At 40.9% G+C, this 22,285-nt stretch overlaps 1 long non-coding RNA gene across 1 annotated transcript in view; it reads right to left on the reverse strand.

The window, feature by feature from the left end:
* The window catches only part of LOC127577856 (uncharacterized), a 99,671-nt gene that overhangs the window by 42,624 nt on the left and 34,762 nt on the right, over positions 1-22,285 (reverse strand). Inside the window, exon 2 of the long non-coding RNA XR_007957451.1 lies at positions 21,999-22,164. This is a non-coding gene — a long non-coding RNA (uncharacterized LOC127577856). The remainder of the gene's footprint in view (positions 1-21,998; positions 22,165-22,285) is intronic.

Consider the following 22,285-nt stretch of genomic DNA (forward strand, 5'->3'; position numbering starts at 1 on the left):
AAGCCATTTTGCACTTTGCAGTATCCCATGAACAATGTTGAGACAAACGACCAATTAATCTATTTTCATTTGATTGGGAGAAACAAATTGATTTCAACAAAAATCAGTAACAGAACATGAAGTCTCAAGACAGTTCACAATAGAGTTACCAGGAGAACCTTTTATTCATCTTGCAATGTTGCCTTGTCAGTCTGAAAAAGCAAAGTGATCTTTTATGTTTAATCTGTCAGGAGGTACCTTCAACAATGCAGTACTTCTATTGTACTGAAGGAAGAATCAGTGTACACTTTTTGCACTAGTCTAGATTAGATGCTTAAATACTAAATTCTGGCTCAAACCCATGAGCTTCTGACTCAGAAACACACCCCACTGCAGGTGATTGGTTACTCTGTTGGTAACTGAGGGAAGTGTGTAAACTGAGAGACACTGTGCAGGCCTACCCTTGCAAACGAACATGATACAAGGGTGGAGGACCAGAGAATAAACTTGTTTAGGTATGTCAGTATCTAGGTTCAATCAGGAAAAGAAGAGAAAATAGGATGAGTCAGCCGTGGGAAAGGACAGTGAAGAAAGAAACATCTAGAGAAACAAAGCATTAATTTTGTTTAAAAAAAACAATATTTTAACTATATTCAGCTTCATTGTTGGTCTTAGAGCTGAGCTAGAAACATTTAATCAATTTTATGGGGGATGAACTAAACTCAGGCTCATGGGAGGAGGTGGAGGGGAGGCAGCACTGCAGTTCTTAAACTGTGAAGTGGAGACCAGTTAAGAAGACAATTATGACTACAAGAGCATTGCATTGAAGAGAATCTTACAAGAATGATATGCATGGACCAACTTCTGCAGAATCAGTAATCAAAGAGCAGTGTCATTATTCCCATTGGCTGAGCACTTACAAGACCATGTGAAAATCCGACAGCAACAGAAAGTAACCCAATTGCCAGGACAAGTGTCTAGAAATCAATCCTCAATAGATGGTCGATGGTAGATAGCAAAGTTTCTCTACCTGCACTGCACTTTCTCTGTAACTGTAACTTTGCATTTTGTTTTCATTTTTACTACCTTGATATACTAATGTACATAATGATCTGTCTCAATGGCACACTAACAAAAGTTTTTCACTGTATTTCAGTACATGTGATAATAATAAACCAATACCAAATAGTGGTGAAGAAGGTTTAACAAAATTCTACAGATGTTCTGTTGAAAGTATCCTGACAAGTCGCATCACAGTCTGGTGTGGCAATTCGAATGCACAGGAACACAAGAAGCTGCAGAGCATAGTGGACTCAGCCCAATTCCAGCATCCAGCATTGCAGATTCCAGTATCTGCAGTCCTTTGTTTCTCCAGCCCATATACCTCACGGGCACATCCCTCCCTACCATTGAAAGTATCTACAGGAGGTGCTGCCTCAAGAAGGCAACATCCATCATCAAAAATTCCCACCATCTGGGCCGTGCCATCTTCTCACAGCTACCATCAGGCAGGAGATACAGAAGCCCAAAGTCCCACACCACCAGGTTCAAGAACAGCTACTTCCCTTCAACCATTTGGTTCTTGAACCAACCTGCACAACCCTCATTACTACCTCTGTATAGCAACACTATGACCACCTTGCACAACAATGGACTTTTGTGCTCTAATTGTGTTCTTTCTTGTATAATTTTGGCTAATTTATGTTTAATTTATGTATTTCTTGTGAATGTTGTGTCTCTAAAGCTATGTGCCTGTGATGCTGCTGTAAGTTTTTCATTGGACCTGTGCATACATGTACTTGTGCATATGACAATAAACTTGACTTTGACACTAAATTGTAATGGTAGTGCACTATACTCTGGCTCTGAAGTTCACTTGCACACAACTCATCGATGTATAAAAACCTTCCATGCTTGTTCTGCAAGAGTGACAACGGGGTTTATCCATGGCTTTACCCTCTTCAAACCGAGGGTCAGATCATGAAAGGTTATGTACTGTAAGCAGTCTGGATCCACATAACCAAGCATCGAGCACTGAAATATGCTTCCCACAGAATTATACCAACATTATGATCCTGTTGGAGGTTTTTTTTTCCATAGATGTTGGGCTGAAATGTGCTGGTGGTGATTTCCAAGGACAAATCACAATTGGCAAGGGGAAATCACCTTTGGCAATCAGCTGTTTCCATTCTAGAAGGTCCCAATTCATGTGGTCCTCCTCTCTGAGTGACAGAGGTCACTGATCCCCACGTCCAACAATCACTCTGGGAATCCCCAGCACTACACCACTCGGACTTGGTGCAAGGTCAAAGACCCCATTCACTTCAATGAAATGTTATTTTCCTTTTAAATATTTTACTTTAACTTAACAGGTTATCGATTTGTAAACATTTGAATGTTTTTAGACTTTTTAAATATTTTCAATTTTAAAAGTTATTTCTATCAAGTTTGTATTTGAAAACCACACATGAATATCAGACACATTTAAACATTTGTAAAAAAAAAATCCATAATAATTTTAACAGGAGGTAAGGCAGGATCACTCTTGCCTCCTGCCAAACACTGTCAGGATGTACTGGGACAGGGACTGCCCGAGGCATAGCTCCGAGAGATGAATGGCACAGAACAAACAGAGCCAGAGGTCAAAACAGGAATAGAGACTAATCTCCCCCCAGCAACACCACCAGCATCGCCAAACCCTGGGGAGGACCATTCCCAGTACCTGAGCCCAAAAACAGTGGTGCAGTTCACCAAGGCTCAGGCTGATTAACAATGGACGGTATTTGTGATTCCTGAACTCAAATAACTATGGAGGTAAACCTGGCATCTCTAAACATGCGCAGTGTGAAGATCAGTGTGCAATGTGTGAACACCTTGCGATACCTTGCCAAGGTCAAGGCTGACGTAACCTTTTTACAGGAGTGTGGGTTGCCACACCTCCGCAGCTATCGGAGATGGTCACGATGGTGGTCCCAGGGATTGTCTATATGGTCAGAGGGGAATGAAAGTCATGAATCCAGCCTGGGGATTCTACTGCAGAGAGATGTCAGGCAAAGTGACTATGACTACCTTAGGGGCATTGCTAATACTGCTTTGGGACCCACAAGCATCAATTATTATGCTTAGCTGTTCTGAATCACGTGAAGCCTAACCTGCCTCTTTTCAAGTCGTCAGTGTGAGAAAGCAGTCTCACCAGGCATGGCCAAGGTTAACTGCTTAGGAAAGCATACACTCAGTGGGCCAAATGCCTTTGTTTATGTCATAAGAAAATATGAGAACCAAAATCAGACAGGGTATAAATGTCCATGAAAGAGCATATCCATCAGTGGTACCATTATTCAGATAAGACCAGAGAAAGCTCCATAATGTAATTATAAAAATATCTACCTGGACATTAAATAAACACACCATCTTTGTAGCATGCTAATATTCTTTCAATGTACTGAATACCTTTTCGTTTGAGTTTGCATTTCCTTTTTTTATTTCTAAATGTTGATAATGAGATTATTGGTTAGTTTATCTGGTACATGCCAAATACAGCATTCATTATAGCAGTTCTTTGTGTGACAGTGTTTCCCAAAGTTTGTCGGGCAAGTAGGTACAACACTTACATGAAATGTTATCTGCATATCAAACAGTGGATGTGCAGGAAAACAAAGTCCTGTCTGTCCTCTCAGGTGGGATTTAAAGATCCATGGGCACAACTTCAAATTGGGAAATTTGCCCAAACCTCAACAGTTGTTCATCTGGTCACTTATTTAATTGCTGATTATGGGAGATTGCTGTGTGCAAATTGGCTGTCACGTTTCCAAGAAAGGCATCTGGCTTAGTTCCATTCCAGTTGTACAGCTTCAGAGATGGCTGATCAGGTCATTGTGGGATTTGCAAACTCTACACACTGAAGGCTATTGAGTCTCTTCATTGATGTCTGCCTCTGCTCTGAAATAGCTCTCAACTTATGGAAAGAAATCCATGTTTTCCCAGAGTTTCATCATGAGCCTTTATTTTTACAGTGCAATGTTGTGGAATGGGGTCAGTTTGTATGGCTGGACCTTTGTTTATGGATGCTCAGTGTAGAGTTCATTCTTTCCCATGCTTCATTGATTGAGCTCCTGATGACTCATAGCTATCTTTCAAACATGTATATACACACATATCTTCTTCAGATGTGGAAGCTTTAGAGATGGTGCAGAGGAGATTTACCAGGATGTTGCCTGGGTTGGAGAGCATGTTTTATAGGATAGGTTGAGCGAGCTAGGGCTTTTCTCTTTGGAGAGAAGGAGGATGAGAGGTGACTTGATAGAGGTGTACAAGATGATAAGAGGCATAGATCGAGTGGACAGTCAGAGACTTTTTCCCAGGGCGACAATGGCTAACACGAGGGGGCATAATTTTAAGGTGATTGGAGGAAGGTATGAGGGGGATGTCAGGGATAAGTTTTTTTACACAGACAGTGGTGGGTGCATGGAACGCACTGCCAGCAGAGGTTGTGGGGGCAGATACATTAGGGACAATTAAGAGACTCTTAGATGTCCAGACGAATGACAGAGAAATGGGGGGCTAAGAGGGAGGGAAGGGTTAGATAGATCTTAGAGCAAGAGAAAGTGTCGCACAACATTGTGGGCCAAAGGGCCTGTACTGTGCTGTAATGTTCTATGTTCTATATTGCGGCTTGATGTCAGAGGTTCTGGAGTGGAAGGGATGTAGGTTGAACAGGTTCCCATTTGTCCTCCAGGAGAATGCTTGTTAGAGGTGCATCACTGCATCACAAAGAATTGAGAAGTGTGTTGAAGTGATGACACAGCCTTGCCGGACACCAGTGTACACTGTGACTGGGTCTGTTGTGCACCCATTGGTTAAGGGCACAGCTTGCACGCTACTGTGTAGCAGACGTAGGATGGAACAGATTTCTGTGGGCAGCCAAATTTAAGGAGGGTTCTCCCAGCTCCTCTCAATTGACAAAGTCAAAGGCTTTTGTGAGGTCAAGAAAGGTTATTATAATTATTAGTGCTGCTCCCTGCATGTCCCTTGATGTTGTCACATGGTGAAGGTCCTACATTACAACATTGATTATTTATAAAGTGCTTTGGGATATTCTGAGCTCAAAGTACTGAACACAAATGAAAAGATAAAATACTCCGGAAGCTGAAATCTGAAACAAAAATTTCTGCAAGTACTCAGCAAGCCAGGCAGCATCTATAGAGAAAGAAAAAAGTAATTGGACCAAGTTGACTCATATACAGGCTACTGGCCGGGCTGACTACCTGCAATCCCAGCCCTCCTGCACTTACCTGGGCCAGATGCGGAGGGTTGACTCTCCACACTCAGGTAAAGTGAGGCCTCAGTGGTGAGTGGTTCTCAGGAAAGGTCCAGCCTATGCCCTGCCCTGGATAGCCTTTGACAGGAGGCAAAGTTTGAGAGGAGCTGTGGCCACAGCCTCAATTTCTGCCAATACTATTTTCAAATGTCACTCATATTCAGAGACATTTAAAAACTATTTAGGTTTTATAATGCAATAGGAGGATGACATCAAAATTGGTGGTATAGTGGACAGTGAAGAAGGTTGTATAAGGATACAACAGGATCTGGATCAACTGGGAAAGTGGGCAAGTGAGTGGCAGATGGAATTTAACTCAGACAAGTGTGAAGAAATGCATTTTGGGAAGTTAAACCAGGGCAGGAGATACACAGTGAACGGCAGGGCCCTGGGAAGTATTGTGGAGCAGAGAGACCAAGAGGTACAAGTACATATTTCCCCCAAAAGTGGCAGACAGGGTGGTGAACAAGGCGCATGACACACTTACCTTCATTGGTCAGGGCACTGAGTACAGGAGCTGGGACGTCATGTACTCAGAACATTGGTGAGACCACACCTGGAATGTTGCGTGCAGTTCTGGTCACCATGTTATAGGAAGGATGTGATTAAGCTAGAAAGAGTGCAGAAAAGATTCACAAGGAAATTACTGGGACTGGTCAGCCTGAGCTACAAGGAGAGGCTGGATAGTCTGGGACTGTTTCCCCTGGAACAAATGATGCTGAGGGGTGACCTTATAGAGGTTTATAAAATCATGAGTGGCATAGACTGTGAACATGCACCTTATCTATTCCCCAGGGCAGAAAAGTCTAAAGCTAGAGGGCACAAGTCTAAGGTGAGAGGGAAAAGGTTTAGAGGGAAACTGAGGGGCAAGTGTTTCCACACAGAGTGTGGTGGGTATATGGAGCAACCTGCCAGAGGTGGGTATAATTACAATGTTTAAAAGACATTTGGACAGGTACATGGATAGGAATGATTTAGAGGGATATGGGCCAAATGCAGGCAAATGGGATTAGCTCAGGGAGGCACCTTGACCGGTATGGACGACTTGGGCGGAAGGGCCTATTTTTGTGCTGTATTATTCTACAACTCTATGACGTACAGTGGGCATCTTTGGAATAACATAGAAAACTAAAAGCATTCAAGTCAAAGTGGGAATGAGATAGAGAATTAAAATGACAGGCATCTTTTAGCTCTTCTAACAAAAGATATTCTGGGAGGGTATTCTAGGAGGCTGCTGGTACTCAAAGGAACTAAAGATTAAAACATGAGACCTACCCGTGGATGACACTCTAACCCACTCCATCTCATGGGACTTACTATGACATATCCACAGCCTATTCTGTGGGAGAAAGTCAAAGATAAGTACTCAAAGCCTTCACACTGGCCAACACTGTCATCTCAGCCAGTGTCACTAAGAATCAGATTACCCAAGGCACAACAGTTCTTTGCCCATATTATGACAGTCTCTAGGCTCTCACAACTGAAGTGTTGCATGAAACATCTTGGCATGCTTTGACATCAGGTGGTATTATGTAAATGCTATGATTCCATTTGGAATTATTGTGAAGCAATGATAACCGATTGGCACAAGGTAATAAACAGTGAGGCATGAGATATGGGCAATGGTTTTGAAGACTGTGCAATGATAGAAGGAACATACCACTGGAAAGCAGTATATATCTATACACACTGCTTTGCCATGTTACTTCAGGGAGAGAAATTGTGTCTCCCTGGAGGTTAAAAGAATATTGCCGCATCTAGTACATTGGGAAGAGAATGCTCAAGGGGACGAGTGCTCTCTTTCCATGCTTTCAAAGGATTCAGCAGGAAATAGTCCAGTTGGAACTATGGGCAAAGAAATGGCAGATGGAGGTTAATCCGGACAAGTATGAGGTGTTGCGTTTTGGAAGGACAAATGCAAGAGGAAAGTATACAGTAAATGCAGGACCATTAGGGGCATTAAGTACAAAAGGATCTTGGGCGCAAGTTCATAGCCCTCTGAAAGTGGAACCACAAGCATATAAAGTGGTATATGAAGGCATGTGGCATACTTGCCTTCAATTAGTCAGGGTGTTGAGTATAAGAGTTGGGAAGTCATGTTGCAGCTGTATAAAACATGTTAGGCCACATTTGGCATATTGTGTGAATTTCTGGTTGCCACATTACAAGAAGGGCATGGAAGCTTTGGAGGCAGTGCAGAAAATGTTCACCAAGATGTTGCCTAGATTAGAGAGTATGAGCTATAAGGAGAGGTTGGATAAACTTGGGTTGTTTTTCCTGGAGTGTCAGAGGCTGAGGGGAGACTGGATGGAACTATATAAAATTATGAGGGGTATTGACAAGGCAGATAGTTAGACTCTTTTTCCCAGGGTGGAAATGTCAAATACTAGAGGACATAGCTTTAGGTTAGAGGCAGAAAGTTTAAAGGAGATTCACAAGGTAAGTTTTTTTTAGAAATCACAGAGAATGGTAGGTGCCTGGAATGCGCTGCCAGGGGAGGCAGTGGAGGCAAATACGATTGCAAAGTTTCAAAGGCATTAAGACAGACACATGAACAGGCAGGGAATGGAGGGATGTAGACCATGTGCAGACTGGTGGGATTAGTTTGGATTTGCATCATGGTTAGCCCAGACACTGTGGGCCAAAGGGCTTGTTCCTGTGCTGTACTGTTCTATGTTCCTTGTTCCATGTTCTTAAAAACATCATGAGGCAGCAATCAATGGGTATATTAAGGATGCAGAGAAAGATTTAGCAGCCTGCTGCCATCAGGATCAGCTCTTCTTCAGCTTCTACTATGTTCTGGTTTTAAATTAATCTCATGTCAGCAGAGACAATATTTGTACTGAAGCCAACTCACTCATCCAGAATTAGTTGTAGTTAAGTTATTTTTAGTGTTAATCAGTCTCAGCAAAGTGCTTAAAAAGAATGAGGCTAGGGCTGGTTAGCAAGATTGAGATATCTCTGTGATGCTTGGCCAAATAAAACAGAGCTTCAAGATATATTTGAAAGGTGAAAGTTTACTGCCTAACATGTTGTTCACAAACTGAAATGCGAGCAGTCCTACAGAAATTAATGTTCACTTATTCTAATTATTCACGTGAGTTCTATTCCTTCAACCACCTGATGCGTTCACTTAAGTGTTCTTACCCATTCATGAAGTTAACAGCAATGAAATGCAAGTTAATTTATCGATACTACAAGGTTTGCTGAATATGTTACTACAAGATATTACCTTATTTAACAGGATGGGAGCTTGCCATACTAAAAATTTTCAAAGACAAAATGAAGTGAGAGCAGAGTAAAAGGACAGGGCAGACAAAACCAAGTGTTTACCTGGAATTAGAGTCAGAACGGGGAATATGTTACAAAGACAAAATTGAAGGCTCTTCATCTGAATCCACACAGAATTCAAACAGGAAAGATGAATGAATGCAACAAATAGATATAAATGTGTGCGAACTAACAGCCATTACAGAGACGTGGCTGCAAAGTGTCCATGGTTGGGAGTTAAATATTTCGTGATGTTTAACTTACAGAAGAGGCAGGAAAAATGGATGCCTGGATTGGAGAGCATGTCTTATGAGGATAGGTTGAGTGAGCTAGGGATTTTCTCTTTGGAGCAAAGGAGGGTGAGAGGTGACTTGATAGAGGTGTACAAGATGATAAGAGGCATAGATCGAGTGGAAAGTCAGAGACTTTTTCCCAGGGCATCAATGGCTGACGTGAGGGGGCATAATTTTAAGGTGATTGGAGGAAGATATAAGGGGGATGCCAGGGGTAAGTTTTTTACACAGAGAGTGGTGGGTGCATGGAATGTACTGCTGGTAGAGGTTGTGGGGGCAGATACATTAGGGACATTTAAGAGACTCTCAGAGAAGCACATAAATGATAGAAGAATGGAGGGCTCTGTGGGAGGAAAGCGTTAGGTAGATCTTAGAGCAGGATAAAATGTCGGCACAACATTGTGGGCCGAAGGGCCTGTACTGTGCTGTAATGTTCTATGTTCTTCAAGTGGAACAGGAGGCATAAGAGCCCTGATATTAGAGAAAGGGATGAAAGCTGTATGGAGGAATGATCTTATTTTGGAAAATTAAGCAGAATGGGCTTGGGTGGAGCCCAGAAACAGCAAGGCCAGAGAACACTGGTGGGAATTGTACAAAGGCTCCCCAAACAGTAATAGTAGTGCAGAACATGGTAATTAAAGATGCAAATAATAAGGGTAACACAATAATCGTAGGGGACTTTACTCTACCTATAGATTGGACAACCAAATTAGCGGTAATAGTGTAGAGAGCTAATTTCTGGAGTGGATAGGAAATGTTTTTTTTCAGATCTACACATTGAGTAACCAAAGTGGGAACAAGCTGTTTTAGATCTACTATTGTGCAATGAGAAAATGTTAATAGATGATCTGATGGTTAAGGGCCTTAAGAGAACTGTGAGAAGAATACGACTGAACTTTATATGGAAACTGAAAGTGATTTAGTTCAATCTGAAATCAGGGGCTTAAAACTGAATATACAAAACAACAACGGCATGAAGCTCAAGTTGGTTATGGTAGAATGGGAAAATACATTAAACAATGGCTAACAGTTAAAGAATTCACACAAAGTCTACTAGTCATATACATCCCTTTAAGGCAAAAAAAAACAACCAGAAACATAGTCCTGCCATGGCTATCAAGGGAAATTAAAGATAGTATTAAATCAAAGGAAAAAACTTATCATGTTGCCTAAAATAGTAAGCCTGAGGATTGGGGAACAATATCAGAATTTAGCAAAGGAGGAGCTAGGCGTTGATAAGGACAAATAGAGATAAGAAAAACTTAAAACAGGCTATAAAAGCTTCAATGGATATGTAACAGGGCAAAAGCCGACTAAATTTATTGTGTCCATTAATAGACTGAACCAGGAAATTATATTGGGGAATAAGGAAATGCAGAGGAATTAAACAAACACCATCTTCTAGAAGGAACACAGAAAATGGAGACAAACCTAGAGCAAAACACACAAAATGCTGGAGGAACTCTGCGGGTCAGGCAGCATCTATGGAGGTAAATAAACAGTTGACATTTCGGGTCGAGACCCTTCATCAGGACTGGAAAGGAAGAGGGCAGAAACTAGAAGAAAACGGTAGGGGGAGGGGGGAGAGCACGAGCTGGCAGGTGATAGGTGAGTCCAGGTGAGGGGGGGAAGGTAGGCAGGCGGGGGAGGGGGAACGAGAGGGAATGATGCGAGAAGCTGGGAGATGATAGGTGCAAGAGGCAAAGGGCTGAAGAAGGAGTCCGATAGCAGAGGACAGTAGACCATGGAATAAAGGAGGTGGGAACCAAAGGGGGAGGAACACAGAAAACTTCCCAGAAATAGTGGAGGACTGCAGCTCCAGTACAAAGGAGAAGCTTGCTGATATTGGGATTAGTGAAAAATTGGAGAAAGTGATAGAATGAAACTGCAAAATATCCCTAGGACTGAAGACCTAGGGTTTTGAGGGAGGTGGCTATGGAGATATTGGATGCCTCAGTTGTCATCTCGCAAAATTCAGTGGTTTCTGGAATGGATCTCACAGATTAGATGGCAGCAAATGTAAACCCATTGTTTAAAAAAAAGAGGAAAGGGAAAACAGGGAGCTATAGATCAGTTCACCTGACATCAGAGGAAGGAAAGTTGCTGAAATCTATTATTATAGAAGTGGTGACAGGGCACTTTGAATATAATAATAGGATCAGACAGAGTCAGCATGGATTCACAATGGGGAAATCATGTTTGACAAATCTTTGATAAGGTGTCACACAGGAGGTTATTAAATGAAATCAGACGCCATGGAATTGGGGATAACATACTGACAAAGACTGAGGATTGGTTAATGGAGAAAAGTAAAGAGATAGAATAAAAACATAATTCTCAGGTTTGGGGTCTGTGACCAGAAGACTTCAATAGGGATTGATGATAGGACCCCAGTTGTTCAAAATCTATACCAATGATTTGGATGAGGGGATCAGGTGTAATAAGTCTAAGTTTGCTTTTGATGCAAAGCTGGCTGGACTTATGGACTGTGAAGAGGATATAATAAGGATCCAGAGGGATATAGACAGATTAAGCGAAAAGGCAAGGACGTGGTAAATGAAACGATGTGGAAAATTGGTAGGAAAAATAGTAATTCTGATTATTTTTTGAATGGCAGGAGGATAAATGACTTTGCTGTTCAAAGGGACCTGGATGTCCTTGTACATGAATTCATCAAAAGTTAACATGCAGATACAGCAAACAATTAGGAAGGCAAGTGATACATTGGCCTTCATTGCAAGAGGATTTGAGTACAAGTGTAAAGACGCCTTGCTCCAATTATATGGGGTCCTGTTGAAAGCTCATCTGAAATATTGTGCTTAGGTCTCATCTCGTCTCTTGATCGATTGAGGGAATGAAGTGATTTTTAGTTGACTGATTTTGGGAAAGGTGGATTTGTCCTTTTAGCAGAGGTTAGTCAACTCTTGTGTTTAGAAGAATGAGTTATTGGAAGGTGCAAATGGGGGTTACAGGGTTAATACAGAAATGATATTTCTCTTGGCCATAGTGCTAGAATCATTAGTTAGATTTTAAAATAGGAGAAAAGAAGAAATTTCTTCAACCAGAGGGTAGTGAATGATTGGAATTGGCTACCCAAGAGGGTATGGAGGCTCAGTCATTTAGTATGTTCAAGAAAGTTTTTAAATATTAAGGGAATCAAAGTTAGTGCAGGAAACTGGTGCTGACTTCAAGTAACCATGCTCAGGCACAAAGGGTTAAATGGCTAACTCCTGCCTCTATTTCGTCCTTTTTATAATTTCCAGTGGGACTCATGCTTTCTTTCATGATGTGTTAATGCATTTATAGAAGCTTACAGAAGTTACAAAATACAGCTCTGATTAGTTTTGTCTCATTCAGGATCTTCAAGAATGATTGAATTGACTGAACTTGGCTCTCCAAAGATTTGCTAATTGAGTAGCAGTACTTTAGTATGAAACATGTCTGCTCCAGTGTGCACAAAATCTGTCATACTATTCAAGAGGAACTTCTCCCAGTCTTCTGGACAATATTTATCCTTCAACCAAGGCCTTAAGAGCTAGGCTCTAAGCTCTCTCGAACTAGCTCCATCATTCAATGAGATCAGGGCCGATTGTTGCCCCACTAACCACACTGTCCAATCCCCATATTATCTGACTGCCTCAATCAAAATAAAACTGCTAGACTCAGCCGTGAATATATTTAAATGCTAAGCCACTACAGCCGCCTGTGATGGAGAATTCTGTAGAAGTCTCCTCCTGTTTCAGTCTTATTATTCTCTCAGCATCGACCTGTTAACCTTTCTCAAAATTTTGGATGTCTCATTGAGATCCCCCTCATTCTTCTAAACGTAATTGAACATCAGCCAACTGAACTCAGTTTCTCTTATGGGGACAATCTCTTTAACCAGGGATCAATCAAGTAAATCCACACTTCAATGATTTCAAAGCAATTATATCCATCTTTCAGTCTCATTTCCAAAACTGCACATAATAATCCAGTCAAAGTCTTACCAAAGACTCAAGAGATACTCAAAGGCCAAATTAGTTTTGAACTCTAATCCACTTGCAAACACATACTATTTGCCTTCCTAATTGCTTGCGCTGCTTGCATGTTTACTTTCTATATCTCACGGTATCCTGATGAAGATTGTAGATACAAGCCTGAATTTGATCATTATTTCCACAGAAATATTAAATATGTGAACAGCATCGGCCACACACAGGCACGGTAGTGTAGCGGTTAGCATAATGCTATCATAGCGCCAGCGACCTGGGTTCAATTCCGGCCACTCTCTGTAAGGAGTTTGTACGTTCTCCCCATGTCTGTATGGGTTTCCTCCGGGTGCTCCGGTTTCCTCCCACATTCCAAAGACGTACGGGTTAGGAAGTTGTGGGCATGCTATGTTGGCGCCGGAAACGTGGCAACACTTGTGGGCTGCCCCCAGAACACTCTACGCAGAAGATGCATTTCACTATGTGTTTCGATGTACATGTGACTAATAATGAAATCTTATCTTATCATGCACACCTACCATACACCAACATTTACCTATTGCTCAACATTTAAAAAGTATTCTTTATTCTTCACACAAAAGTGAATAACCTTACATTTTCTCACCAGTTCCCATCTGTCACTTTCTATCCCACTCGCATAACCTGTTTATATATCTTGGCAGACTGTCTTCCTCAAAGCTCTCTTCCCCACCTAGCTTTGTGCTGTCAGTGAACTTGGAAACATTTCATCCAAGCAATTAATATAAATTGTGAATTGTTGAGAGTCCAATCATATTCCCTGTGGCACCCCCTCAAGTCTGAAGCCATTTATTACTATTTCTCGTCATTTGAATGATCTTGTGGTGCAGAAGTGGATCAACAACAATGCAATTAATTTGATGAGGAGTGTTTTAATTTTTCCTGAGATCGTCAAAGATGCTCTTTCTTTCTCATAACATTGAATAATGTAGAACAAATAGCACAGAAACAATTCACTTGATCTAACTGCTTTGTTACACTTTATTCTGCATTCTGCTGTTGTTTTACCTCGTACTACCTCGATGCACTGTGTAGTGAATTGATCTGTATGAACTGTATACAAGACAAGTTTTTCACTGTACTTCGGTACATGTGACAATAATAAACCAATTCCAATTGTACTTTACATGAGCTTCCTCCCATTAAATAGTCAACATTGCTTTGTATTTCTTTTTCTCTGAATCTTTTATCTAATTTCTCCTTGAATGCCTCTGTGCTATTTGCCTCAACCAGTTCTTGCCGTAACAAGTTCCATATTCTAAACATAATCTTGGGTATAGAAATAAAGAGGAAAGTTGATTCTGGAGGATTTGGAGATGCCAACATTTTAATTAGATCACCTCTCAACTTCTCACACTCATGGAAATAAAATCCAAGTTTAATGCTGGAATCTTTCAGATCCTACATGTCTTTATTTCCTAGATATTTCAACAAAAGTACAGCCAGAGTCTCCAAGACTCCAATGTCAATGTAATATATATTTAATGGTTTAGGAATTTCTAAGTAGATGCCTGCCTGTTCTGAACATTAACTGAATGAGATGTTTCCATATCTACCAATTGTTAGAGCTACTTTAGAAAATTATATCTGTCCAAAAAGTGAAAGACTGTAATGTAGAGAACTATACTCATTGCGCCTGATAGGTTTAGTCAGTGGCTTTTTGCCCTCTTAATCATAGATTAGGAGTTCACTCTACTCCCTCTCCATAAATTAGCAGTTTTGATGGGCCATTGAGGTGATGTTGTGCACCAAATACCTGCCAGAGTAAATTTGTAAAGAAATACAGTAAAGAGTTCCAGAAGGCAGCTCTGAGTTTTCCTGATGTCCTTATTGATATTACTTCCTTTACCAAACACAGATCATTAATCTTATTTGCTGCTCATGTGACATTGATGTGGCATACTTGCCAGTGTTATAATATTGTGTGTTCTCTTGTTAAGAAAATTCAGATTCCAAGTTCTACACAAAGACCCAAGCATATAAACATAGGCTGATACTGCAGAGTAGTACCAAGAGAGCACTGCATTGTTGCCTTTTGGATGGTTTGTAAACCAAGGATCCCTCACCCCCCTTGGGTAGACACAAAAGATCCAATTGTGCTAATTCAAAAGACAAGGAAGGGAATGATGGAACAAAGCTAAAGAAGCTTGACATCACCTGTGCCAAAACTGTTCACTGTTGCAAAATACTGGTTTATTACAATGTTATTCTGATCTAAACAATATGCACGAGAAATTTGTTTTATTAAGCAGTTGGTAACAGGGAAAAAACAGTTTGCCCTATTAGTGACCATGGATCAATAGGGAAGACCACTCAATTGATCCAAGAAACAAATAGCTCTGAAGCACAGCAGTGCTCTCTCATTTCTTCTGCTGTTCTGGATTCCAAGCAACAACCAATGCAAAAGTACCTTCTCCATTTATGGCTCTTAGAACCAGAACCAGTCCCAGTCTGAAGGTAAAGTTCTCAGTTGAAAATCTCCTTATATACACATAAACAAACAACTTCCTGTCATGTGATAAGTATTTCCTTTAATTAAGCTTGTTAACATTAACTATTACCACACCAGTAATTTTCAACAGTCATCTACACAAGTACATGTGTGCACAGATGCAATGAAAAACTTACTTGCAGCAGCATCACAGGCACATAGCATCAGAAAAGCAGCATTCACAAGAAAAACATACAGTAAATTAAACATAAATTAAACACAATGTTTACAAGAAAGACAGCAAAGTTTATTTTAGTGCAAAGTGATCAAAATCATAGAGTTCATAATGGTCATAGTGTTGCTAAACTATAGTGATTAGGGTTGTGCCGACTGGTTCAAGAACCGAATGGTTGAAGGGAAGTAGCTGTTCTTGAACCTGGTGGTGTGGGACTTCAGGCTTCTGTACCTCCTGCCCAAAGATGGAATAACCCGGATGGTGGGGATCTTTGATGATAGATGTTGCCTTCTTGAGGCAGCACCTCCTGTAGATACTACTGATGCCAAGGAGGGATGCGCCAGTGATATATTGGGCAGAGTCCACTACTCTCTGCGGCTTCTTACGTTCCTGTGCATTTGAATTGCCGTACCAGACAATGATGCAACCAGTCAGGACACTTTCAACAGTATAATCTGTACAATACTGTACCTATCACAAAGTGTTAATAAATTAAATAGAATGTAAAATATCCCTATTCTAAACCACTTCTACATCACACTACATTTACTTGATTGGCACTCTGTTCACCACCCTAAACATTCCTTCCCTCCACCACTTGCACATCGTGGCTGGAGTGTGTGCCATCCTCAAAATGCATTGCACTTACTCTCCTAGGCTACTCGTAAACACCCCCACACCCGCCCCAAATCCACATTGTGGACTATCATAAAAGGACAGGTGCTGCTGGGGCAGGGGAAGTGGTTTCCCTCCAAGTCCCACAACATCCCGACTTGGAAATATATTCCCATTCCACGATCGGCATTGGGTTTCTGCATAACAGCACTGTGGGAGTACCTTCATCAGAAGGACTGCAATGGTTCAAGAGGACAGCTCACTATCACCTTCTCAAGGACAATTCGGGATTGTAGTCACACATACAATCAATAAATAAATATTTAAGAAGTTTGGTATCCCATTCCAATCTTTCTCACTCAATCAACATCTTTAAAGCAAATTATTTGTTGGCAGTCATATTGTTTGTGAACTTGCTACGTGCAATTTTGTTGCTTCAGTTCCGACATTACAATAATGAGTATATTTCTAAATGCTTCACTGGCTAGAAGAAAGCATTTCGAGCTGTTGTGAAAAGTGCTACAGAAATGCATGACCTTTTTTTTCAAATAATAGCAAAGAATCAGCATGAAACAAAGATTCTGTTGTTCAACTGACTGAAAATCTATTTTTTCAAGTATGTGTTGCAGACTGTGTCAATTTTATTGTGTTTTAGGATGAGGGGGTAGGCCTATTAATTGTATGAAGTAACTCATCATTGTGAAATAAAAATGCTTCTTTTGTGATGTGTTCTTTCTGTAAATATGTTAATGAATTTTCAGCACTATCTGACAGGTATGCAAGTCCAGACAGCAGCTTGTATGCTTTCAAGACTGCTTCACCCTGTCTTCCCATCACTATTTATAAATCAAGTGTGGGAACGATCAATTCTTGATAGGGTGTAACTAAAAACTATTACAAATGAGATACAACACCTTCCATTAAGAAAGTGCCCTTAGCACAGCATAAGTATGCTTCATAGAAAATTATCAACCAAAATATATTGATGTTGAGTGACCTGCTATTGGGAAAGATAACCAAAAGCTTGGTCAATGAGGGAGGCTTTAAAGAAGGAAAAAGAGATGAAGTGGTAAGGCAAGGAAATATGACCTTGAGGCCTTGACAAAGCCATCATAGTTGGAATAATTAAATTGGGATAATCGTGGCTATTTCCAATGATTGTACAGTCGGAATAGAACACACAGTTGGGGAGCAACAAAATAACGGAGAAAAAGACTCAATTCTTAACCAGGAACAAGTGTGGATCATGGGTGCTTGGGGTGGCCTGAGTTAGGACATGAAGCAGCAAAGTATTGGAATACTTGAATTTTACAGAACTGAGAAAAAAGGATGATCACCAAGAATGTGTTGAAATAAAGTACAAAGGTAACAATGTTATGGATAAGGATCCAACAGCAGATGAAGTAAGGTAGTGGTGGAAACAGCCACTTTACCAAGGTGAAAGTTGACAGTCCTGGTGATGGTGCAGAGGGACCAGCTGGAACTGAGGGAGGTTCGGTTGCCCTTTCGTGGCAAACAATGGGTTTCAAATCCAGCTTCCATCATCCTTACTAGGGGTTGCTTAATCTAGTTAGAACATGCCATTTTGACAGTTTTAGATAACTTGAATTAAAAATAATTAATGATGTGATCACCCCAGCAATTATGCCTGTGTAAGTGTATGGAAATTTGCAACTTATTGTTGGTGGTTTTTAATGTATCACATCAATAAAATAAAACTCGCTTAGTTCATGCTGCATGATATCAGTTATAACCAGAGGACTATCAATCAATGTTTCAGGTCTGGGACACTTCATCAGAATCTGTTCTGATAAAGAATCTCAGACATGAAACATTAACAGTTTCTCTTTCCACAGAAGCTGCCTAACCTGCTGAGTTTTTCCAGCATTTCCTGTTTCTAATCTCAGGTTCCCAGCATCTTCAGTTTGTTTTGATTTTCACCCACCAATCAATAATAACTGTCATTCTATCCTTAAATATGTCAGTCATGGAATTAGTTACATTAAATTTTCTTTGTACATAAAGAGGTGCGACCACAGAGTTGAATTTGTACCTCTCTGTCTCTGACCCAGGCACAGTGCTCAGGGTTCAAGCCTCTCTTCAGAGATCTAAGCACATAATCTCACCTGAGATGAACATGGAATGCTGTCCTATTGGGGGCGCCACCTCTTGGATGAGGCATTAAACAAGGGTCTCACCTGTGGCCACAAACAAAAAATCCCATGACACGTTTAAAGAACAGAAGGGAAGCAAATGTGGTATCTCTATACATTTTTCTGAATTGTCATCATTGAAACATATTCAATTGTTATTTGAAGAATTCTGCTGTGTGCAAGTTGGCTCTTGTATTCCTGACATTAACGCAATGACTACACATCAAAATGTCCCTGATTGGCTGTAAAATATTTAAATACCCACGAGAGAAAACATTAAAAGGAATTAGTCCATTAATAAAAGTCTAAACATGTCACATTCAGTACAAGACATTGGTATTTTCAAATTAACTGGCAATACTTAACAAACCAATTTAATCCCTTCCATTTAACATGCAGTACAGAGCAGTTGCTACAGAAACTTAATCAACAAATTGGATTGCTGTGAGCTGCATAGAAACCATAAGAATGGCTATTAAAATCCCGCAAAGTCATTGCTATAATAACTGGGAAGATTGTACTTTAATCATTTGGCTGGGTCCTGCATGCTATTTAAAATATTCTGCAAGGAAGTGGATGACTAATATTAACTATGCAAGGATATGTTCCAAATTTTTAAGGGTTGGTTTCTTTAGCAGAAAAAAAGTTGTCCCCTTTCCAATTCCTCTTAAATTTCACTAAAATAAGATCCTTCCAATATATCTAATGAAAGATATGTTGACTGTGTATTTCTATTATTAGCAACTGAATTTGTTTTAGGTTGTCAGTATTTCTGTACTCTCAGTTTCTATGAGTAGGAACTCTTCCCTCCCCAAAATTGCAAGTGAAAGATGACAGACCACCACTTGTGGAGATATTCATTGCCCAACTGAATTTAAAATGGCCCAGTGGATCAACAAGTCATTATTTGGAGATGATAGCTCATCTGACACACCAAAGTCAACATATGAGAGCAATATCTTCCACGTTGCTCTGCAGATGTATGTTCAAACAAAATTTGACACAGAGCCACTTAAGAAGATAGCAGTCTTTATAACCTAAAGCATTGCAAAAGAGATGGTTTTAAGGGGAACACATAGACTGTAGATGCTGGAATCTGGAGGAAAAAAACATGTCATATTCAGTACAAGACATTAGTATTTCCAAACTAAATGACAATACTTAACAAACCAATTTAATCCCTTCCATGTAACATGTAATACAGGGCAGTTGCTACAGAAGCAGTTGTTTTGGGTGAGATGTTCACCTGACAACTCACCCACCATCTTAAGTGGATATAAAAGATCCCACAGAAATATTTGGTGAAAGACCAGTGTGTACTCTTCAGTGATCTGGTCAATTGTTTCCCCCCTAACAAACACCACAGAAGCAGATTAACTGTTCACATTATCAGATTGATTATCTGGGTACCTGCTGTGGATCAATTAGCTGCCACATTGGAGGCACAGTGATGCAGCTACTGCCTCATGTCTCTAGTGATCCCAGTTCAAATCCGACCTCCGGTGCTGCCTGTGTGGAGTTTTCACATTCTCCCTTTGACCCTGTGGCTTTCTCCAGGTGCTCTGGTTTCCTCCCACGTCCCAAAGGCATGAGGATCAGTAATCTAACTGGCCACTATAAATAGATCTTAGTTTATAATTAGAATCTGGGAGGAGTTGATAAGAATGTGGGGAGAATAAAATGACATCAGTGTAACAGGGTGCTTAATAGTCAAGACAGACTCGATGGGCCAGAGAGCCTCTTTCTCTGCACACTGACTCTATGACATCACTGACCATTTTGACCACACTTCAGAACTAATTTGTTGCTCTTTAAAGGAAGTTCTGACAGGCACCACAGAACTTCAAGTCTTCTTTGCCTGTGCACATGGCAAAGCAGCTAGTTTCCTGTTGGTATTTTTAAGTCCAGATTCTTTTTTAATATTGGAAACACGGCTACCACCTTGTGCTGGTGAGTTCCCACAAATTCCAACATGATAATGTTCTTGGAATTTGGTTTGGGGTTAATTCACAGAATGAGGACTTGCTGACAAGAGTAGCATTTATTGTCCGTCCCTACTTGCCCCTAAGAGGCATATTTTCTTTCCTTTTCTGATCAAGATTCTAGTGGTTTTACAGTTACCATTTCAGATCTATTTTCTTGGATTTAAATTCCCAAACTGCTTTGTGCAATTTGAACACCCATCCACAGAGGGAAAGCACACGCTTCTAGATGTCTAGAGTGATAAACAGGCCCTTAAGCCCACCAAGTCTGCACTGACCATCAAGCACCCATTGACACTAACCCTACACAGATTCTTCTTTTCTTCCCACATTCCCAATAACTCCCACCAGATTGTACCAGACACCGATACATTACAATTTGCAGTGGCCAACCTGCACAGCTCGACATGTAGGAGGAAACCAGAGTACCCAGAGGAAACCCACGCAGTCACAGGGAGAACTTGCAAACTCCACATAGACAGCACCAAAGATCAGAATTGAACCTGATGGCTGCAGTTGTAAGGCAACAACACTGTGCACTGGGTTACCCACACATATGTGCAACAGATTAACCACTATGCTATCATAGCCTTTCACTTAACCTGCTCACCAGGTGTACAACTTTGCTCTTTTTCAACGTTGTACCATTTATGTCCACTTCAGAGAGCTGACAGGTCCACAATTCAATATTTCAAGGACGAAACCCCGATCACTCAGTACTGCAGTGGAGTGTCAGCTTAGACAATGTTTTAAGATATCTTTATTAGGCACATGTACATCGAAACACACAGTGAAATGCATCTTTTGAGTAGAGTGTTCTGGGGGCAGCCCATAAGTGTCGCCACGCTTCCGGCGCCAACACAGCATGCCCACAACTTCCTAACCCGTACGTCTTTGGAATGTGGGAGGCAACCGGAGCACCTGGAGGAAACCCATGCAGACACGGGGAGAACGTACAAGCTCCTTACAGACAGTGGCCAGAATTGAACCCGGGTCGCTCATGCTGTAATAGTGTTACGCTAACTGCTACACTACCATGCCTTGTCTAATGAAGATTGGTTGGAATTATCATCAGGAAGGATAGAATCACAAGACAGATTAACACAATGCTTAGAGAAGAATCTCTTGCCCATTGCTTCTCTCCACATTTCTACTGTTCTCCTGGCGAAACGATAGATACTTCTGAAAAGGATGATCAGTGTGTTTACATGGGCAGCCCAAGGTAACTGATGCATTGAATTTCCCTTCTCCTTTGTAAGGCAGAAGAGTTCATGATTTGTGCAACTTCTCCTGATCACGCAGTCAACACAGGTAACTTGCAATTGGGTATGCGGAATGAGAAAGAGAAATTTGGACCAATTTTAGATGAATGTTTACCCCCACCCACCAATCCCCAACCAACCCCCCCCCCGCCCCCCCCCCCCACCACCAGGAGGACAGGTTAAACCCTTTCACAATCATTCCAATGTGATGATAAATTCTTTCATTTGACAATAGAAAAGACAAACCAGCAAAACTGCTTCATTCAAAACCAGATCCCCAACTACAGATAAAACTTTTACCAGATTAACCAGCCTAGACAACTCAGTACTGCAGCAAAAGAAAATGTGGTGTTGTTTATAAATAAATGAGGCAGTTTTTATTCATTTTCATGCAAAGCAGAGCATTCAAATGATAACCTTCACGTACGCATTAGAAAGTGGAAATGAATACCTTTGATGGAACTGTAATTCCATGCCTGAAATCTGTGTTGAAGAGACCACAATCAGACATAACCAACCCAGGCTCCAGTAGAAACAAGGGCTAAGCAAAAACCTCCAAGCAATTCGTAGCATTCCCAAGTCAGCGGGAGGTGAAAGAGTAGGTATCTCCAGGAAGCCTGCCACAGAAACAAAATGAAAGGCTTCCATTTGTAAAGCATCTCTCATGTCCTTTCCAGTACTCTCCACACACAATGAAGTACTTCTGAAGTGTAATCACTGCTGTAAAGTAAGGAAAAC

The sequence above is a fragment of the Pristis pectinata genome, chromosome 14 (assembly GCF_009764475.1).
Source record: "Pristis pectinata isolate sPriPec2 chromosome 14, sPriPec2.1.pri, whole genome shotgun sequence".
Lineage (NCBI taxonomy): Eukaryota > Metazoa > Chordata > Chondrichthyes > Rhinopristiformes > Pristidae > Pristis > Pristis pectinata.